The sequence below is a fragment of the Schistocerca piceifrons genome, chromosome X (assembly GCF_021461385.2).
Source record: "Schistocerca piceifrons isolate TAMUIC-IGC-003096 chromosome X, iqSchPice1.1, whole genome shotgun sequence".
NCBI lineage: Eukaryota > Metazoa > Arthropoda > Insecta > Orthoptera > Acrididae > Schistocerca > Schistocerca piceifrons.
Window position 1 is genome coordinate 381,909,240 of NC_060149.1, and position 21,064 is coordinate 381,930,303.

At 45.6% G+C, this 21,064-nt stretch overlaps 1 protein-coding gene across 1 annotated transcript in view; it reads right to left on the reverse strand.

The window, feature by feature from the left end:
- LOC124722061 (COMM domain-containing protein 5-like) overlaps positions 1-21,064 on the reverse strand; it is a 72,634-nt gene that overhangs the window by 20,859 nt on the left and 30,711 nt on the right. The gene's annotated exons all lie outside the window — the stretch shown is intronic.

Sequence of the window (21,064 nt, forward strand, 5' to 3'; positions counted from 1 at the left end):
TGGTTGTAATGACGACACTGGTAGCAGCACATTGGGTTCCAAATGTATGATTGTACTGTGATAATTTCATCACCTGCTTTTATCTCTGATGGAAGCACCACTATCAAATGTGAGAAAAAGAATGCGTGTGGGCACTAAGGATGCATCTACTTTCTTCATCACCCGATGGACTGCAATCACACCCTGATCAGAGGTACATTTGGATTTCTGCCTCAGTCAGACCATCAAGCAGCCTAGTGTAAATAACACGACGGGAAGAATTCAGAGTTCTATGGGCCTCGACACGAACAAGATAGCTGTGGAAATGAGAAGTGGCAAGCAGCTGTTGTGCTTGAGAATCAGAAGTAGTTCCAACAGCAAAGTGCTATTGCATAAATGAGATCAGGATTTCACAGGTCCAGCCAGCAATTGCATCAACACCTTTCTAAATTAGAAACGGATTTACCGTTGCAAAGGACTGACCGTATTCAATACATGAAACCACAAGCAATTGTGGTACAGCTGGGAGGGTCTTTGAATTGTGAGTTTCATTCTGTTTACATTTGATAGACTTTGACTGCGAAGATGATGATTTGCTCATTGCAAGAAAATCTCCCATGATTGTCAGTGTCTCAATGGTGCACTCCTTCCACTCCCTAGTTAGATCTTTAAGTCCTGATAACCATTTGAGTGGTACATGATCAATTATTACTTTAAAACATCATCCGTATAAATACCATCAGAAATAGTTATTTCAAATATTAATGCCAGCATTTCTTTCTCAGCTGTTGAATAACTCTTTCCCACCCTATTAAGCCACTTGGATGCTTACAGTATGAGGTGTTCGTATCCATATGTTTAATGACTCAAAACACACACTAAAGTGAAATTGTTGGTGTCACAAGGCAGTACACACTGTTTCTGGTAATATGGAAAGGCAAGAACTGGACTAGAAAAAAATTTCCATTTTAGAAATGCTGCTTTACAGCCTGGTGAGCAATGGAACTGTATCCCTTTCCTTAACAACAGTGTGATGAGTCTTTAATTTCAGTGAATTTTAGAACCAATTTTTATAAAAATTTGCAAGGCCTAAATATGATTGCAATTCCTTCATTGTAGTGGGTGCCAGGAAATTTGTTACAGCATCAGTAAGTCATGTATCAGCTCTGACTCCATTTTGAGGCTAATGGTTAACTACGATTTACGTAAGCAACCAAAAACCTCACGTAAACATACTATATACTCCTGGATATTTTTGGACAACAATTACATCATCTAAATAGTTCATGCATTGCTCCAGATTTAATCACTCTACTACACCATCTAATAACAGCTGGAAAGTATCTGGTGCACTTTTCAGCCCAAAATGTATGCAACAATATTGGCAATGACCAGATGGGGTTGAGCACACGGTCTTCGGACGCTCTTGACGCACTATCTCCAGTTGATGGTATCCACTTTGTAGGTTCAAAGTAGTGAAATACTGACAGTGGCCCAGATTATCTATAAAGGCTCCTGTAACATTTGGCATCAGATAGGCATCGGATACTATTTGTTTTATTTAAGTAGTGGTAATCATAACAGAACCAGTACGCTTTCTGCCATCTGGCTCTTTTTAACAACAACAACAACAACAACAACAGTGCTGACCTGGGGCTATTACTTGTTTCTTCAATCCCATCTTGAAGTTGTTAGTTGCTGACCTATAAAGGCCTCTACAACAGGCTGTAGGTAGTTTTATTTATTTCATTTTACATGTCTAGTTCAGTATGACCAAACTGAGGAGCAAATCTCCAAGGTTATGGAACATGTAAGTACATGAAATTACAACATAAAAGCAACAACAGACAAAATAAAATGTTTATGAACCCAAAAAAGACAAGCCATAAGTTTACGTAAACACAATCAACAATATAACATAGGAATCAGCTTAATTATTCAAGGAACTCATTGACAGAACAGAAGGAGTGATCCATGAGGAAACTCTTCAGTTTCAATTTGAAAGCACATGGATTACTGCCAAGATTTTTTAATTCTTATGGTAGCTTATTGAAAACAGATGCATCAGCACATTGCATGCCTTCCTGTACAAAAGTCAAGGAAGTGCAATCCAAATGCAGATTGGATTTCTGCCCAGTATTAACCAAGTGAAAGCTGCCCAAACCACCCACCTCTAAGCCAAAAATATCCTTTGAGAATGGGAAGAGCTACCCCAAAATGCAATACCATACATCATAAGCAAATGAAAATAATCAAAGAAGACTACTTTTTGCATCAAATTATAACATACTTCAGACACCACTGGAATAGTAAAAAGGGCAGCCTTATGTCTTTCAACAACAAGATCCTGAATGTGGGCTTTCCACGACAGTTTACTATCTATCTGACATTTTAACTGTTCAGTTTCACTAATCATACGCCCATTCACTGAAATTAAAACATCGGGTTTTGTTGAATTGTGAGTTAGAAACTGTAAAAACTGAGTCTTACTGTGATTTAGTGTTAGTTTATTTTCTACATGCGATGAACTTATGTCTTGCACTGCGCTATTTGAAACAGTGCCAACATGGCACACAACATCCTTTACTACCACGCTAGTATCATCAGCAAACAGAAATATCTTAGAATCACCTATAATACTAGAGGGCGTATCATTTATATAAATAAGGAACAAGAGTCAGTCCAGCACTTATCCCTGGGGAATCCCCACCCATTTAACAGTGTCCCACTCAGATGCCACATCATAGCCATTCTCAACACTGTGGAGAATGACCTTCTACTGTTTGTTATTAAAGTAAGAGGTGAACCAATAGTGAACTATTTCCCGCATTCCACAATGGTCCAGCTTCTGGAGCAATTTTTTGTGATCAACACAATCAAACACCTTAGTTAAATCAAAAAATATGTCTAGCATTTGAAACTTATACTGTAATCCATCCAGTACCTCTGATAGAAAAAAGGGTATAGCATTTTCAATTGTTGAACCACTTTCAAATCCGTAAAGTAAATTTGATAGCAAATTACGCAAAATAAAATGCTCAATTCCTCTTACATACACAGCCTCTTCATTATCTTTAGCAAACACCGATGGCATAGAAATAGCTCTAGAATTGTCTACATTATCGCTTTCTCCCTTTTTAGGAAGCAGTACATTACTGAGTACTTCAATTGTTCAGGAAACTGACTATTCTTAAAGGAAAAATTATAAATACTGCTAAGTACAGGGCTAACATGTGCAGCATAGTACTTCAATATTCTGCTAGGTACTCCATCATATCCTTGAGAGTACTTAGTCTTCAGTGATTTAATTACTGACTCAATTTCCCCCTTTTCAGTATGATAGAATAGTATTTCAGAGATCAGTCTTGGAAAGGCATTTTCCAAGAGAACTATATGGTTCCCTGTAGAAATGAAGTTTTTATTTAATTTCAGAGATCAGTCTTGGAAAGGCATTTTCCAAGAGAACTATATGGTTCCCTGTAGAAACAAAGTTTTTATTTAATTCACCAGCAATCCTCAGAAAATGATTGTTAAATACTGTACACATATCTGACTTATCAGTAACAGAAACATTTTTACTATGAACTGACTATATCTTTGACCTTGTGCTGCTGGCTAGACACTCCCTTCAAGACTGACCATAAGGTTTTAACTTTATCCTGTGAATTAGCTATTCTATTTGCGTACAACATACTTAGTAACAAAACATGGTTTCTTAAAAACCAGAGCTTCATCCCAGTGGAAAAATAATGTTGAGCTAGTAGTGTGTCAAGAAATGGACCAGGAGGATCAAACAACCACATGTATTCCTCTGAAAGTATTTCCATGTCATCCTAGTCCTGTCCCTCGATATGTGGTACTTTACTTCTTGGTGCAGTCATGCTGACAGGCTGTTCAGGTGTTGTGTAATTTCATGTGAAATGCTTGTCCAATGTGTCTTCATCTAGTATTTATAAATTGGCTACCAGGGTACAACATGATAGCTGTACTTCCTCAGGACCAAAGTTATCAATACTGACAGGCACTACTCTGTTTCCATCAGTGTCCCGTACAAAGCATAAACTAGCCACGCAAAACATTTCACATTATTCAAGTCTTCATTTTTAGACAAAAGGTTCAACAATACAAAGAGAATTTACTTGAAGATCAGCTCCAACTTCAACCCAGATTATCTTTTCAGTATATTTTGGTATGTTATTTACAATTTGACTTTAAAGGACTTTTTATGCAGTTTCATTGGCTACCCCTGACCTAAGGGTGAACCTCACAACAATAATGGATTTCTTGCCATAAAACCAAGACTAAACAGTACTCCATCCAGTTCTACTACACACCATTCCAAGTCCACTTCAGTGTGATGTGAAACCAGGAAAACTAACCCAAGAATGATGTCACGGGTACTGCTGACCATGGAAAGAACTGTTACATCGACCGAGAAGTTATCTTCCACCACTCGGAAACTTACTACCATTGAACCGAGTGACTACACAACCCCCTTCCATGCCACTTAATTCCCAGTAGAGTGGATTTAATTTTACTTTAGCAAGGACAATCTTACTTGCCACATACCTGAGATACAGTAACTAATAAAAATTTACATAACTTTCCTTTTACATAACCAGTCAGAAAAAGTGTGACAGTGATCTCACACTTGCGCTCTCTCTTCCTGGGAGTATTGTACAGTGGACAATCCATCCCACTCCTTGTTTCACTGTTGGGTGTGAAGTTTGCCCTGTGATTGTCCTCCATGTCTCTGCAAGTTTCTATCATTACAATTCTGCTCAGAACGTCCAAAATGTCCAGCACTGTGGTTCTCTGTGATGATGAATCATAAGTCCTGTATGACTACATCTAATACACTTAACATCTGTGTTGGTTGGTTGGTATAAAAGAGGGGTGAAGGGACCAAACAGCTAGGTCATTGCTCCCTTGTTCCAAATAAAACAATGCCACAAGGGTGAGAATAAAACAAGCAAGACTGACGACACAAAATGGAGAGAAAGGAAAATCACAAGAATGACTGAAGTGCAACAAACACTTAAATGGAAAAAAAAGGTGAGACGAAAACCACACAAATGCAAGAAACAGGTAGAAGAGATTAAAACGACAAAACAGATTACCACGGCTGGCTGACCATGAGAATAAAAAGGAGAAGCCAGCCACTCTGCAACACATTAAAACCTCCACCCTAAAAGTACAAGGGTGGAGGACACAGAGGGACAAAGGACATGCACTAAAATTTAGATCAAATGATAAAAACACCCTCACAAATAAAATGTAAAACTAAATCAGCCGATGAGGCATTGTCAGATAAAATTAGCGGCAACGAGTCCTATAACAAAAGATTTCATCACAGGGCAGTCAAAGTGGGACAGTGCACCAAAATATGGGTCACTGTCAACCAGGCGCTGCATCGACACTGAGGCGGGCTTCAGGGCACAAGAGGTAGCAATGGGTCGCCCAAGCATGGCCAATGCGGAGCTGGCAGAGAACCACTGAGTCCCTGCGAGAGGCCCGTATCGAGGACTGCCACACATTCGCAGTCTCCTTAATGGCACACAGTTTGTTGTGCATACTGAGACTATGCCATTCCACCTCCCAAAGCCGAAAGACCTGGCGACATATAAACGAACGCAGGTCAGTTATTGGAATATCGATCTCCATAAGCAGTTTCCGTGTAGCCTGTTTGGACAGCCTGTCAGCAAGTTCGTTGCCTGGGATTCTGACGTGTCCTGGGGTCCACACAATCACCACTGAAAGACTGGACTGTTCCAGGTCATAGATGGACACTTGGATGGTCACTACCAAAGGATGATGAGGATAGCACTGGTCAATAGCTTGAAGGCTGGTCAAAGAGTCAGTACACAGAAAAAACGACTCCCCAGGGCATGAACAGATGTGCTCAAAAGCACGAGATATAGCCACCAGCTCTGCAGTGAAAACACTGCAGCCAGTGGGCAAGCAATGCTGTACAATATGTCCTCCATGGAGATACGCAAAGCCAACGTGACCATCAGCCATTGAGCCGTCTATGTAAATCACTTCATGGCCTCGGTACATGTCAAGAATCGAGATGAAGTGACAGCGGAGAGTGGTGGGGTGAACTGAGTCCTTTGGGCCATGTGAAAGGTCCAGGTGAAGCCGTGGCCTAGGTGTACAATACCATGGAGGTGTACGCGTCTGGACTTTGAGTATACATGGTAAGGCCAAGGACTCCAGTTCAGATAGAAGGGATCAGACGCAAACTGCAATTGTAAGCCCTGACCTGGGCCACCGATGCAGGATATGAACCTCCATGGGTGGGAAAAGGAGATGGAAATTCGGATGGGCAGGAGAACTATGAACGTGTGCAACATAACTGGTGAGCAGCTGTGCACGTCTGACCTGCAATGGAGGAACTCCAGCCTCTGCCAGGATGTTGGTCACCGGATTTGTCCTAAAAGCTCCCGTCGCTAGTCAAATGCCACAGTGGTACACTGACTTGAGTAAACGGAATGCTGAGGGCACCACTGAACCATAAATCAGACTCCCATAGTAAGACGGGATTGAACAGGAGCTCTGTATAGCTGCAGCAGCGTAGGGTGATCTGCAGCCCAGTTGGTGTTGCTCAGGCAGCAGAGGGCATTGAGGTGCTGCCAGCAGATCTGCTTAAGCTGATGGAGGTGAGGAAGCCATGTCAATCGGGTGTCAAAAGCCAGTCCTAAAAATTGATACGTCTCCACTACAGTGAGGGGATCATCAGTACGGTAAAGTTCTGCTTCCGATGAATGGTACAATGCCGACAGAAGTGCATAACACACGATTTTGTGGCCAAAAACTGAAAGCCTTGGGCTAGAGCCACCGGGAACACCTGTTGGGGTCTGGTACCCAAAAACTCATTTGATCTTTTCCCAGACTTGGGGAGGTGACATATGGCACCCAATGTTCAACACGTACCTCTCCCAGCACTCCTGTTTCTGCCTTTTGATAAGCTGGCGAACACGGGCATGGTGCAACTTAAAGGCTATGAGGTGCCCCGGGTAAAGGTGCCGCTTATGCCATTGTAGAGCTCACTGACACTCCTTAATTGCCTCAGTGACTTCCGACAACCACCACGGGACTGTCTTTCACCGGGGGCACCCTAAAGAACGAGGGATCACGTTTTCTGCTGCAGAAACAATCGTTGTAGTTACCTGCTCAACCACCAAATCGATGTTACCGTGTGGGGGATATTCAACGGTGGCAGCAGAGGTCAAAGTTTTCCAGTCCGCCTTGTTTAAAGCACATCCGGGCAGGTGTCCGTGGGCCTGACACCGGGGCAGTGACAGAAGATGAGGAAGTGGTCACTACCTCACTGCAAACAGAGAGATCAATGCCCGAATTCGTGCCATGTGCCACACTGAAATGTGTGGTGCCCCCATATTTAAGAGGCATCTCTTCATCGCCCAGTAAGAACTGTGCCACGCCACAAGGGGTTATGAGCGTTAAAATCTCCCAAAAGTAGGAAACGTTTAGGGAGTTGATCAATCAGTGCAACCAATGTGTTCAGGGATATTGCACCATCTGGAGGAAGATATACATTGCAGACAGTTATTTCCTGAGTCGTCCTTATCCTGACAGCCACAGTTTCAAGAGAGATTTGAAGGGGCACAGGTTCATTGCATAATGAGTTCAGGACATAGACGCAAACACCATCTGACACACTATTATAGTTGCTACAGTTCCTGTAACATCCCTTATAGCCAGGGAGGGCAGGGTCTGCATTGCCGGGAACCAGGTTTCCTGAAGGGAAATGCAGAAAGCAGGTGTAAAGCTTACGAGTTGCCATAGTTCAGCCAGGTGGTGGAAAAAACCGCCGCAATTCCACTGCAGGATGACGTTATCATGAGGCTGGGAAGGCACAAAGCGCGCATGGAGGCAGGTTATGCCTCAGGGTCACCTGCTGCCACCGACTGAGTATTTGTAGTGATTTCTATGATGGATGAGGCAACAATGAGATCCAGGTCTGCAGGGGATGCTAATATCTCCACTGCATCTTCAGATGCAGGATTGATAGGGAGTGGTAGTGTCGGGGCCACCAGCGGTCCTGTTTCGTAGTAGATTACTTCTTGGTTTGCTTGCTCTCTCGCTACTCTTTAAGGGCTTGCTGGGAAGATTTCTCTGAGGCAGCTACAGGCAGGGAGAAAGACCGTGAAACTCTTCGTCCAGCAGCTTTTGGCTCCTCGAGCCACTGGCGAGTGTCTGCTGTGGCATTAGTGGAGGCCTTGGGAGAGAGGGCCCCAAGGGACCCCTTCCACACGAGAGGAGGCGGAGGAGGCTGTTGCTTCTCCAGCAGAGGGGAGGGGACAGATGTGTCTTGAGTTTGGGGGGGGGGCTTCCCCTCAAAGTAGGTGCTCTGGGAGCAATGGAGGAAGATTTGCCCCCTACCACCAAGGGGGCAGATTTATTCTGGTGGCCCAGAGGGCCAACTGTTCATGTCACAGAGTGAGGAACCACTGGCACTTGGGACGGCGATGGTGATGTAACTGCAGAATATGTCAACGTCAACCGAATGAGGTGTAATCTTTCAAATTTACGTTTAGCCTCTGTGTAAGTTAACTGGTCCAGGGTTTTGAACTCCATAATTTTCCACTCCTTTTGGAGTACTTGGGCAACAGCCTTGCCGCAGTGGATACACCGGTTCCTGTGCGATCACCGAAGTTAAGTGTTGTCGGGCGTGGCTGGCACTTGGATGGGTGACCATCCAGCCGTCATGTGCTGTTGCCATTTTTTGGGGTGCACTTAACCTCGTGATGCCAATTGAGGAGCTACTCGACCGAATAGTAGCGGCTCCGGTCAAAGAAAACCATCATAATGACCAGGAGAGCGGTGTGCTGACCACACGCCCCTCCTATCCGCATCTTCACCTGAGGATGACACGGCGGTCGGATGGTCCCGATGGGCCACTTGTGGCCTGACGACGGAGTGCCTTCTCTCTCTCTCTCTCTCTCTCTCTCTCTCTCTTCTTTTTGAGTACTTGGCTGTCTGGTGAGCAGAGGGAGTGGTGCTCTCCACAGCTGATGCAGTGGGAGGTGACACACATAGAATATCTGGGTGCAGTGGACGTCCACAGTCTCGACATGTGGTGCTAGAAATGCAGCGGGAAGACATGTGCCCAAACCTCCAGCACTTAAAGCACCGCATAGGGGGAGGGATGTTTGGTTTAACATTCCATCAGTAAACCATCACCTTGGTCTTTTTAGGCAATGAATGAACCTCAAAGAACAAGATGAAGGCACCGGTAGCAAAACCTGTTGTCTTTGAGTCGCTGGATGAAATGAACACCCCGCCATTCTATATTGGCGCAGAGCCTGTCGTCAGACTGCAAGAGGAGGTCACAATGGAAAATACTCCCATGGACCATGTTGAGGATTTTATGGGGAGTGACGGAAACAGGAATATCACCCAACTTGTCACAGGCGAGTAAACCTCGGGATTGGGCTGGGGATGTTGTCTGAATGAAGACTGCACCATTTCGCATATTGGACAACACTGTCACTTCTCCAAACTTATCATCAAGGTGTTCAATGGGAAATTGAGGCTTCGTCAGTAGGAAAGAGTCCCCATCGGTTCTGCTACAGACTAAGAATCGAGGCGAATATGGGTCTCTCTGTTCTGTACCTCTACATTCCTCCCACGGTGTAGCGAGGGAGGGAAACGATTTAGGGTCATACCTGTCGGCATTGTATTCTATCTTGCAAGAGATGGCTTAGTCTGCTTCATTGTGGGTTATCCGCCCTGATGCTACCCACTCTGATCAGGGACTCTCCCCATGGGTGCCACCCAGCCACAGCAGAGGCCAACTGGCATGATGGCTGTTGCCAGGAGTCCTGATGCCCTAGGAAGACAGGCATCTACTCCTTGGCATACATGGGGAGTTTACAGCTCAGGCATCAGCAGTGCGATCCCTGTGTTGTCAGGGGGCTACCACCAAATGGGTACACGATGGCCCCACAACAACGGACTGGCTACAGTGCTGGATGTTGGGTGCAGAGAAATCCTATTTGTCATGGAGGCAAAAGAGGACAGGAGACAACAGAAGAAGATGACATACCTCCAAAAGTGTCCTCACCCAAATAGTTGAATCGCAGGTGGAATGCAAAGCCATGACAAGAGATTTGGGAGATCGAATCGAAGGGCAGTCATGCACCATGTAAGGCATCCTTCCCCATATGGGCTGCACTTCTGTAGAATTTTGGAAGTAGCAGGTCAAACCATAGAATGAGACCTGAACTCATAGGGCCGAAAAGTGAGAGACTCCTTTTAGTCACTTCTTACGACAGGCAGGAATACCTCAGTCCTATTCTAACCCCCCAGATCCGCAGGGGGATAACATCTGTGTTACATATTGCCATCTTTTCCCGTGGTTCATCGACCACATCAATTTCAGCTAGCACAAATGCAGTTTCTACTGCTTCATTCAGAGTCTTCAATAATTCTATCTGAACTCTGTGACATTTCTGGCTGCAATCCCAATACACATGTGCCAAGTGCTGTCTCGTCAGCTTCCTGTAAAAAGGTTTTGTTGACATTACCATTCTCATATGTATTGACATTAATTTTGCAGATACTGTCTACAGAACTATCAATCATATTTGAAAAATACTGTCAAGTTGCTCACAGTAGTATAGCCATGTATTCCTCCTTGTATATCTGTCCACCAACCCTTTCCTTACATCATGGAACAGCTGTGCTTCTCTCAACTTTTCATGGCATATAATATACGTCTTAGTGTCCCCTGCCAGATTTAGCTTGCTACACTCAACAACTGTTCATTACTCCAATGTCTCAACACAACAGGTGTGTTTATATTATCGAAGAAGACAAAGACATCCTTCTCTTATTTTCCTGAACATGGAGTGCCAATGCAGCAGCATTAGTGGCCAGGATAGGTGTGCAAGTAAACAACAGTTCCCTTCTTTCCTCCCTTATTTGCCGTAACTGTCCCTGTAATTGAGATACTTTATTTATTAACTGCTAAATACCTTCCTGAGCCAAAATTTGCTTCTCCATACTGCCTACTTACAACCAATTGAATTGTACAGTATACCTAAAATAAAAATGAAAAGGAAGAAGGAAAGATAAGTAAAAACCCTACCGGATCAAATGAAATTTTGAGTCTGCATGTTACTGTTATTGCTGCACAGGACATCTCTGCTGCAGGTGGTCCATGGTTCCGGCTGTTCATCTTCAATAATCAATCTAACACCAGTTGTAACTTTGGTGCAGTTGGAGAAGGTCCAGAGGGTAATTACGCAGGCTCATTTACAACCACTGGCTCGTGGGATTAAGATTATCTGCATCTAAGCGTATACTCCATGCACCGCTCTGAAGTGCATGGTAGAGGATATGGCTCACCGCACCAGTTATTAGGGTTTCCTCCAGTTCTACTCGTGTATGGGATGTGGGAAGAATGACTGTCTAAATGTCTCCTTGCATGCAGTAATTAATCTAATCTAGTACTCCCAATACCAAAGGGAGCAATGCAAAGCAGGTTGTAATATACAGGGTGATTATAAATAAAGTTAAACTTTCAAACTGCTGTAGAAAGAACACCACTGGTCAGAATGATGTCAAATTGCAGCGGAATATTATTGGACAGGAAAAATAAATAGTTACAAAATGTAGGAATAGATGGTGCTGTAAGCATCATAATTTAATAGTGGTCGACTACAAATGAATCGTACAACACTGCCTAAGGTGTACGTTTGACATTAAACAAACTGTACTACTCAGTGTGCACGGGTGTACAGGTGTGATACTGTTAGTTATGTAAGCCCATCCACCACTGCAAGGTCATATCACATCAGATGGGAAAAAATCGGTTTTTAATTGTCCTGAGGCCAAAAACCGCACAAAAAGCATCCATCACATTGGTTTTTAATTGCCCTGAGGACAAAAACTGCATAAAAAGCATCAATCACATTGGTTTTGAATTATCCTGAGGGGAAAAAAAACAAACAAACAAACATTAATCAAAACCAAATCAGATTATTAATTTCTGTGTGACTGGTGCAAAATCATGTTCAATATGCTGTCCACCATTTTCTGCAACACGTTGAAATCGAGAAACAGCACGTCCCACAACTGATCGGAGTGTTTCCGTAGTCATGTTCGGAATGTGTTGCGCAGTGCGTGCCTTCAATGCAGCTAAGTTTGCAATCTGAACACTGAACACAACGTCTTTCAGATAGCCCCACAGCCGGAAGTCACACAAATTAAGATCAGGTGATCAGGCTGGCCAGGCTGTAGGGAAATGGCAGCTGATAATTCTAGAATTTCCAAAATAGTGCTTCAGCAGTTGCTTAACTGGATTTGCAATGTGTGAAGGTGTGCCATCTTGCATAAAAGTGATACCATCCACACATCCATGCTGTTGGAGAGCTGGAATGACGTGGTTGCGCAAAAGACACTCATAGCGCTTACTAGTGATGGTACAGGCAACAGGACCAGAAGTACCTGTCTCTTCGAAAAAATATGGCCCTATGATAAATGATGCCATAAATCCACACCACACAGTGACCTTTTCAGGATGAAGTGATACTGGTTGATTTGCGTATGGATTTTCCATTGCGCATATTCGACAATTCTGTGTTTTGACATATCCTGTCAGTTGGAAGTGGGCTTTGTCTGGCCACAAAATCTTCCACGACCAATCATTGTCCACTTCCATGCGAGCAAGAAATTCTAAAGCAAAGGTCTCTCTTGCTGGCAGGTCAACAGGAAGCAACTCATGCACATGAGTAATTTTGAATGGATAGCAAAGAAGGATGTTTCATAGCATTTTACGCACTGTGCTCATGGGTATGTCCATTGTTCGGGCAATTCTCTGTGCACTACACGTTTGCACACCACCACTCGTCTCCTCCTGTATTGTTGTGGCCACTGCTTCCACTGATGTCAAATCAATTCATTTCCTCTCTCTACCAGGTTGCACACCAAAATAAACTGCCTTTTCAAATTATCGAATCATTTTCTCCAGACCCACGGCAGTCATCGGACCAACACCCTTTTTCAAACCCTTCAGTGTCGGGAAGTTCTGCCAAGCGATGTGTGCACAGTCATCATCCTTGTAATACAGTTTTACAATCAGAGAGTGATGCTACATTGAAACAGTCATGGCGAACGTCGCAGACATGAAAGGAGGAAAAGCCGTGCACCCAGCGTGTATATACCAACTTCAATTGGTTGTGCGCAAGACAGGTGTTTTCATTTGCGTATTCTTTTTTCTTTTTCTTTTTTTTTTGTTATGGTTTTTGGGTGCAAAAATGCTACGGTCATTAGCGCCCAGTCTGTGACTTAGGAAAAGGCAGAAATGGGAACGAAACTCAAAAAATTGGAGAAATTAAAAATAGAAGGAAAGCTTAAAAAACCACTAAAGAAGGGGGTTGTTGTCCCCAAAAAGAGTGTAAAATGACTGACATCATCTCAAGGGCACTAACAGACTCAAGAACGCGATCGGCTCAGCGTGTGTCATCTGCTAAAATGGAAGATATATCAGATGACAGCTGTAGACGGACATGTAACGGAGTAAAATAGGGGCACTCAAGTAAAAGGTGTCTTACCGTCCACAGCTGAGAGCAGTGGGGACAGAGTGGGGGAGGATCGCCGCTTAAAAGATGTCGATGGCTAAAAAGACAGTGCCCTATCCGGAGTCTAGTTAAAATTACCTCCTCCCGTCGACGCGTTCGGGAGGAAGAGGTCCAAGCACAGGGAAGAGCATTCACGTCCCGCAATTTATTATTGGGAAGTGTCGAACAATGTGCGTGCTATAAAAGAGTAACACGACGACATAAAACACTCAGTAGATCGCCAAAGGGAATCGTGCGAATAGCTAGCTGAAGAAGAGAGACTGCAGCCTTGGCCACTATATCGGCCGCCTCATTTCCACAGATACCAACGTGTCCTGGGATCCAGAGGAACGCCACGGAGACGCCCCCCAAGTGGAGCAAGTGGAGGCAGTCCTGAATCCGGTGGACCAGAGGGTGGACAGGGTACAGAGCTTGGAGACTGAGGAGAGAGCTGAGAGAATCTGAACAGATAACATACTGTATCCGCTGATGGTGACGGATGTATTGGACAGCCTGGAGAATAGCGTGAAGCTCCGCAGTATAAACCGAACACTGGTCGGGAAGCCGAAATCGATTTGGGGTGTCGCCAACAATATAGGCACTCCCTACACCTAACGATGTTTTCGAGCCATCAGTATAAATAAACGTGGCTTCCTCCATTTGTGCACATAGAGCAGCAAATGCCCGACGATAAACAAGTGAAGGGGTAGCATCCTTGGGAAACTGACAAAGGTCACGGAGCAGGCAGGTCCGGGGACGGAGCCAAGGCGGTGCTGTACCCCAAGTTGTCAAGAAGGCTTTAGGAAAGCGGAAGGAAAGAGAATGGAGCAGTTGACGGAAGCGGACTCCCGGTGGTACTAGGGAAGAAGGGCGGCCTGCATACCCTACATCCAAGGAGGCGTCGAAAAAAATGTCATGGGCCGGATTAGCAGGCATGGAAGACAGATGGCTAGCATAACGACTCAGAAGGACTGCTCGCCGATTGGACAGCGGAGGTTCAGCAGTCTCAGCATAAAGACTTTCCACAGGGCTGGTGTAGAAAGCTCCAGACACTAAACGTAATCCACAGTGGTGGATAGAGTCGAGACGCTGAAGAATAGACGGCCGAGCAGAGGAGTAAACTATGCTTCCATAGTCCGATTTTGAACACACTAAGGCGCGATAGAGGTAGAGAAGGACCACTCGGTCCGCTCCCCAGGAGGTACCATGCAGGACACGGAGGGTGTTGATGGATCACAGATAGCAAGCCGAAAGATGGGAAATGTGGGAGGACCAGCACAGTTTTCTGTCAAACATAAGACCCAAGAATTTAGCAACGTCCAAAAACGGAAGGTTGACAGGTCCTAGATGTAAGGAGGGCGGAAGAAACTCCTTACGATGCCAAAAATTAATACAAACAGTCTTACTGGGAGAAAAGCGGAAGCCGGTTTCGATGCTCCAAGAGTGGAGGCGATCAAGACATCCTTGAAGACATCGTTCAAGAAGGCTGGTCCGTTGAGAGCTGTAGTAAATCGCAAAATCGTCCACAAAGAGGGAGCCTGAGACATCGGGAAGGAGACAGTCCATAATGGGATTTATGGCAATGGCAAACAATATAACACTCAGCACGGAGCCCTGGGGTACCCCGTTTTCTTGGGAGAAAGTATGGGAGAGAGTAGTGTTCACCCGCACTCGAAATGTGCGCTCCGCCATAAATTCGCGAAGAAAAAGGGGCAGCCGACCTCGAAAGCCCCAAGAGAACAGTGTGCGGAGGATGCCTGTCCTCCAACAGGTATCGTATGCTCTCTCCAGATCAAAAAATATAGCTACTGTTTGGCGTTTCTGGAGAAAATTGTTCATGATATAAGTGGAGAGAGCAACAAGATGGTCAACTGCAGAACGATGCTTTCGGAAACCGCATTGGGCAGGTGTTAAAAGATTGCAGGACTCCAGCCACCAAGCTAAATGGCAATTCACCATACACTCCAAAACCTTACATACACTACTCGTGAGAGAAATGGGGCGATAGCTAAAGGGGAGATGTTTGTCCTTTCCAGGTTTCGAAACAGGAACGACGATAGCTTCCCGCCATTGTCTGGGAAAAGTACTGTCGGTCCAAATTCGATTATAAAGGCGAAGGAGGTAACGCAGACTATGGGTTGATAAATGCAGCAACATTTGGATGTGGATACCATCCGGTCCTGGGGCGGAGGAGCGAGAAGAAGAGAGTGCATGTTGGAGTTCCCGCATGGAGAAAACCGTATTATAGCTTTCGTGATTTTGAGAGGAGAAAGCAAAAGGTTGCACTTCCGCTGCACGTTTCTTCGGGAGAAACGCTGGCGGGTAATTTGAAGAGCTCGAAATCTCAGCAAAGTGTTGACCCAATGCGTTAGAAATTGCGACAGGGTCCGCTAACGTATCATGCGCGACAGTGAGCTCAGAGACCGGGGAGAAACTAGGCGCGCCAGATAACCGTCAAATCCGACTCCAAACTTCCGAGGAGGGAGTGAAGGTGTTAAATGAGCTAGTAAAGAAGTTCCAGGTTGCCTTCTTGCTATCGTGGATGACGCGACAGCATCGCACACGGAAATGCTTATAGCGAATACAGTTGGCCAAAGTAGGATGGTGGCGGAAAATGCGGAGAGCACGTCGCCGCTCACGTATTGCGTCACGGCATGCCTCGTTCCACCAAGGAACTGGGGGCCGCCGGGGCAGTTCGGAGGTGCGTGGTATTGAACGTTCCGCAGCTGTAAGAATAACGTCGGTAATATGTGTGACCTCATCGTTGACGCTAGGAATGTCGCTAGAGACGAAAAAAGTGTCCAATTGGCTTGGGCAAACTTACAGCGTCGCGGGCGCGTACATGGCAGTTGAGGCTGCAGTCTAAGGAAACATGGAAATTGGTCACTAGAGTGTGTATCATCAAGGGCGAAGCATTCGAAGTGCCGAGCTAGCGGAACAGTACCGACTGAAAGGTCCAAATGAGAGAAATTTGTCGTGGAGGCAGACAAATATGTAGATCCGCTTGGTGGAAGACGTCTAGCAATAGTGAGCCACGCGGACAAGGATGTGGAGATCCCCAAAGCGGGTGGTGGACATTGAAGTCCCCAACTAGCAAATAGGGGGGTAGAAGCTGACCAAGAAGATGAAGGAGATCAGCTCGTGCCATTGGTGCGGATGATGGAATGTATACAGTACAAAGAGAAAAGGTGTATCCAGAAAGGGAAAGACGGACAGCGACAGCTTGGAAGGAAGTGTTTAAGGGGATTGGGTGATAATGGAGAGTATCATGGAGAAGAATCATAAGTCCTCCATGTGCTGGAGTGCCTTCAACAGAGGGGAGATCAAATCGGACGGACTGAAAATGGGGGAGAACAAAGCGGTCGTGGGGACGCAGCTTTGTTTCCTGAAGACAGAAGATGACCAGCGAGTAGGATCGTAAGAGGATCGATAATTCATCCCAATTGGCTCAAATGCCACGGATATTCCAGTGGATAATGGACATACGGTGAACAGAAAATGGAGGAATGGGACCAAGGTTGCTGTCAACTCAACGACTGCTCAGAGCTTGCGAACGACAGCATGGAACGGCATTCAGCCGAAGGCAGAAGATCCTGATCCATAGGTTGTTCAGGAGCAGCTCCTGTCACCAGCGATTGGCCGGCTGATCGGCCGCCAGCAGTGCGCCTCGGTGACACAGAACACGGCCGAGGCTGGTTACCGCCAGGTGGTGCTGTAGATGAGACACGACTTGGCGGAGAAGGAGAGGAACTGGGTTTCTTAGTAGCCTTCTTGGAAACATGATGTTTAGATGAAGGAGGAACCGATGGTTGTGAAGTTGGGGTACGTAAAAAAATCTTCACGAGTATGCTCTTTTTTTGAAGTCTTGGTGTCTGACTTTTGGGCTCAAGATTTAGCAGAACCCGATGAAGGGTGAGCCATAGAGTGAGCAGGCGAAAGTGGGGAGGTTGAACGGGCAATCTTTGCACTGGCCGATCTGACGACCGTGGCACTAAAGGTGAGATCACAAGACTGCGTGGCCGCCTCCTTTGTTGGCCGAGGAGAGGCAAGGACAATGCTGTATTTTCCTGTCTGAGGCACAGTGGGCTTTCGACTGGCGAATAATTTTCGAGTAGCAAAGGTGGACACCTTTTCCTTCACTCTGATTTCCTGAATGAGCTTTTCGTCTTTAAAAATGGGGCAATCTCAAGAGGAAGCAGCGTGGTCACCCATACAATTGATGCAACGAGGGGATGGAGGTGGACAAGCACCCTCATGGGCATCCTTGCCACACGTAACACATTTGGCCGGATTGGAACAGGACTGGCTGGTGTGATTGAACCGCTGACACCGATAGCGACGTGTAGGGTTTGTGATGTAAGGACGAACGGAAATTATCTCATAGCCCGCTTTGATTTTCGATGGGAGTTAAACTTTGTCAAATGTCAAGAAGACAGTACGGGTTGGAATGATGTTTGTGTCAACCCTTTTCATGACTCTATGAACAGCCGTTATAGCCTGGTCAGACAGGTAGTGTTGAATTTCCTCGTCGGACAATCCGTCGAGGGAGCGTGTATAAACGACCCCACGTGATGAATTTAAAGTGCGGTGCGCTTCCACCTGGACAGGGAATGTTTGTAGCAGTGAGGTACGCAGCAATTTTTGTGCCTGGAGGGCACTGACTGTTTCTAACAACAAGGTGCCATTTCGTAATCTGGAACAAGACTTTACAGGACCTGCAATTGTGTCGACACCTTTCTGAATAATGAAAGGGTTGACCGTGGAGAAGTCGTGACCTTCGTCAGACCGAGAAACAACAAGGAATTGTGGCAACGATGGAAGGACTGTCTGTGGCTGAGACTCATTGAACTTACGCTTGTGAGCAGACATAGTAGAAGATGAGGAAACCATTGCGAAAGTATCCCCCATGATTACCGGCGTCTCCGATGGCACGCTCCTTCCTTGTGGGGGCCCTCTCTGAGGGCACTCCCGCCTTAGGTGATTGTTCACACCTCAGGTCACACCTCCCGAGAAACGGACGAAGGGACCAATCGGCACTTTCGGAAGGTATCAGCTCGGGTAATCGCCCCTCCCTGGGCCTGGCTGTTACCAGGGGGTACGTACGTGTCCTACCTGTCTACCCGGGGTGGGGAATTATGCGTTATCCCGTCACTGGCTACGCATGAAAATGCGTGGGTCGGCCTTGAGACACGCACAGGGAGGAGAAAAGAGAAAGGGAAAAACAAAGAAAGGGAAAGGAAAGAAGAGAGGTCTCAAACGCCGCAGCGGAGAAAAGGGTAGAGAGAAGAGGTAAGGAAAGGAGAAGGACAAAGGAAGGATGAAGACATGCAAGCAGAGAAAACGAAGAATGTGTGACATTTTTGAGCGTCCATCTCCGGATGTAGGCACAAAACATACTCCCAGAGGGGGAGAAAGGGAAGGAAAGAGGCGATGGTGAGGGGAAGGGGGGGTGGGGGAGGCGAAGATGGGGGATAGGGAAGGATGCGGAAAAGGAAGGTATGAGGTATGCAGCCTGGGAAGGAAGGAGGGCCACATTAGCTCGGGGTCCCGTGCTCGCTACGCACGTATCCACAAAAGATTTGTGGACCCCCTGGGGGGATTTGCGTATTCTGACACAGACAGTGCCGTCTACCGATCAATTTTCACACTATTTTTTTTTCTTCTGCCATATGTTTTCACCCTTCTCCGACAATATTCCGTTGCAATTTGACATCATTCTGATCAGTGGTGTTACTTCTACAGCGGTTTGAAAGTTTAACTTTAATTATTATCACCCTATATTTCTACAGTCATCATTTGAAACCAGTTACTCAAAGTTTGTAAGGAGGCTTTTCAGGATTGTTTACATCTATCTTCAAGAGCCAGTCAGTTCAGTTTCTTTAATATCTCTGCGACACTCTTCCATGGATCAAAGAAATGTGTCCATTTGTACTGCCCTTCTCTGAATATGTCCAATACCCTGTGTTAGTCCCGTCTGGTACAGGTCACACAGACTAGAGCAATATTCTAGGATGGGTTACACAAGTGGTTTGTGTTGTGGGTTGGCAGGAGAGCCAACACCGTGATTATTAGAGGAAGCCAAAAGGCACGCGTTTTAGCTCACGCAGGCTGGCGTGAGGTCTGGAACAGGACAAGGAAATTAGAATTTAGAAAAACGGACGTAGCTGGTGGAATACTTAACTTTAATCCATTAATGATGAGCGTCGCTCTTAACTGGACATTATTCACAATATCAATAGTAACTGAACATGGCGCCTTGCTAGGTCGTAGCAAATGACGTAGCTGAAGGCTATGCTAACTATCGTCTCGGCAAATGAGAGCGTATTTTGTCAGTGAACCATCGCTAGCAAAGTCGGCTGTACAACTGGGGCGAGTGCTAGGAAGTCTCTCTAGACCTGTCGTGTGGCGGCGCTCGGTCTGCAATCACTGATAGTGGCGACACACGGGTCCGATGTATACTAACGGACCGCGACCGATTTAAAGGCTACCACCTAGCATGTGTGGTGTCTGGCGGTGACACCACAGTTTGTATGCAATCTCCTTTGTTAACTGATTGCATTTTCCCAGTATTCTACCAATAAACTGAAGTCTACCACCTGCTTTACCCATGACTGAGTCTATGTAATCATTCCACTTCATATTTCAGCGAAATGTTGAACTCTGGTATTTGTACTAGTTGACAGATTCCAATTGTGACTGACTGATACTACAGTCATAGGATCCTACATTTTTCTTTTTGTGAAGTGCACAATTTTACATTTCTGAACATCTAAAGCAAGTTTCCAATCCCTGCACCACTTTCAAGACTTATGAAGATCTGACTGAATATTTCTTCTGCTTCTTTCAGACAGTATGTTATAGATTATTGCATCATCCACAAAAAGTCTGAGGTTACTATTAATATTGTCTGCTAGACCATTAATATACAATATCAACAGCAAGCATCCCCACACACTTCCCTGATGTGCACCCTAAGTTACTTCTACATTTGTTGATTATTCTCCATCCAAGGTGACTTGCTGCATCCTCCCCACCAAGAAATCCTCAATCAAGTCACAAATTTCACTTGATACCCCATACAATCATACTTTTGACAATAAGCACAGATGCAGTACTGAGTCAAATACCACAGAATTTCCCCAGTACGACAGCCTCCAGTTGCTGGCTGCGCATTCTGCTGCTGCTGCTGCCGCCAATGCTGGTGCAGCAACATTGCTAGGTTCCTGTATTTTCCAGCAGTAGCAAATGTTGCCGGTGGTGGCGTCTATGAGGATACCATGCTAAAGTCACGCTCCGGGGCCTAGAGTGTACATCTTCTGGTGATACCCTGACAAACCCAGATGTGGCAGGACCCTCATATCATACTCTCAGGACTGCAGCAAAGGGTGGCATTGGCCCTGGTGCACAGATGTGTAGGTAGCATGCAGTGGTTCGTGTCCCAGCAAAGATATAGGATACTGTATCACTGACATGACACTGGACAGCTCAGGCTCGAC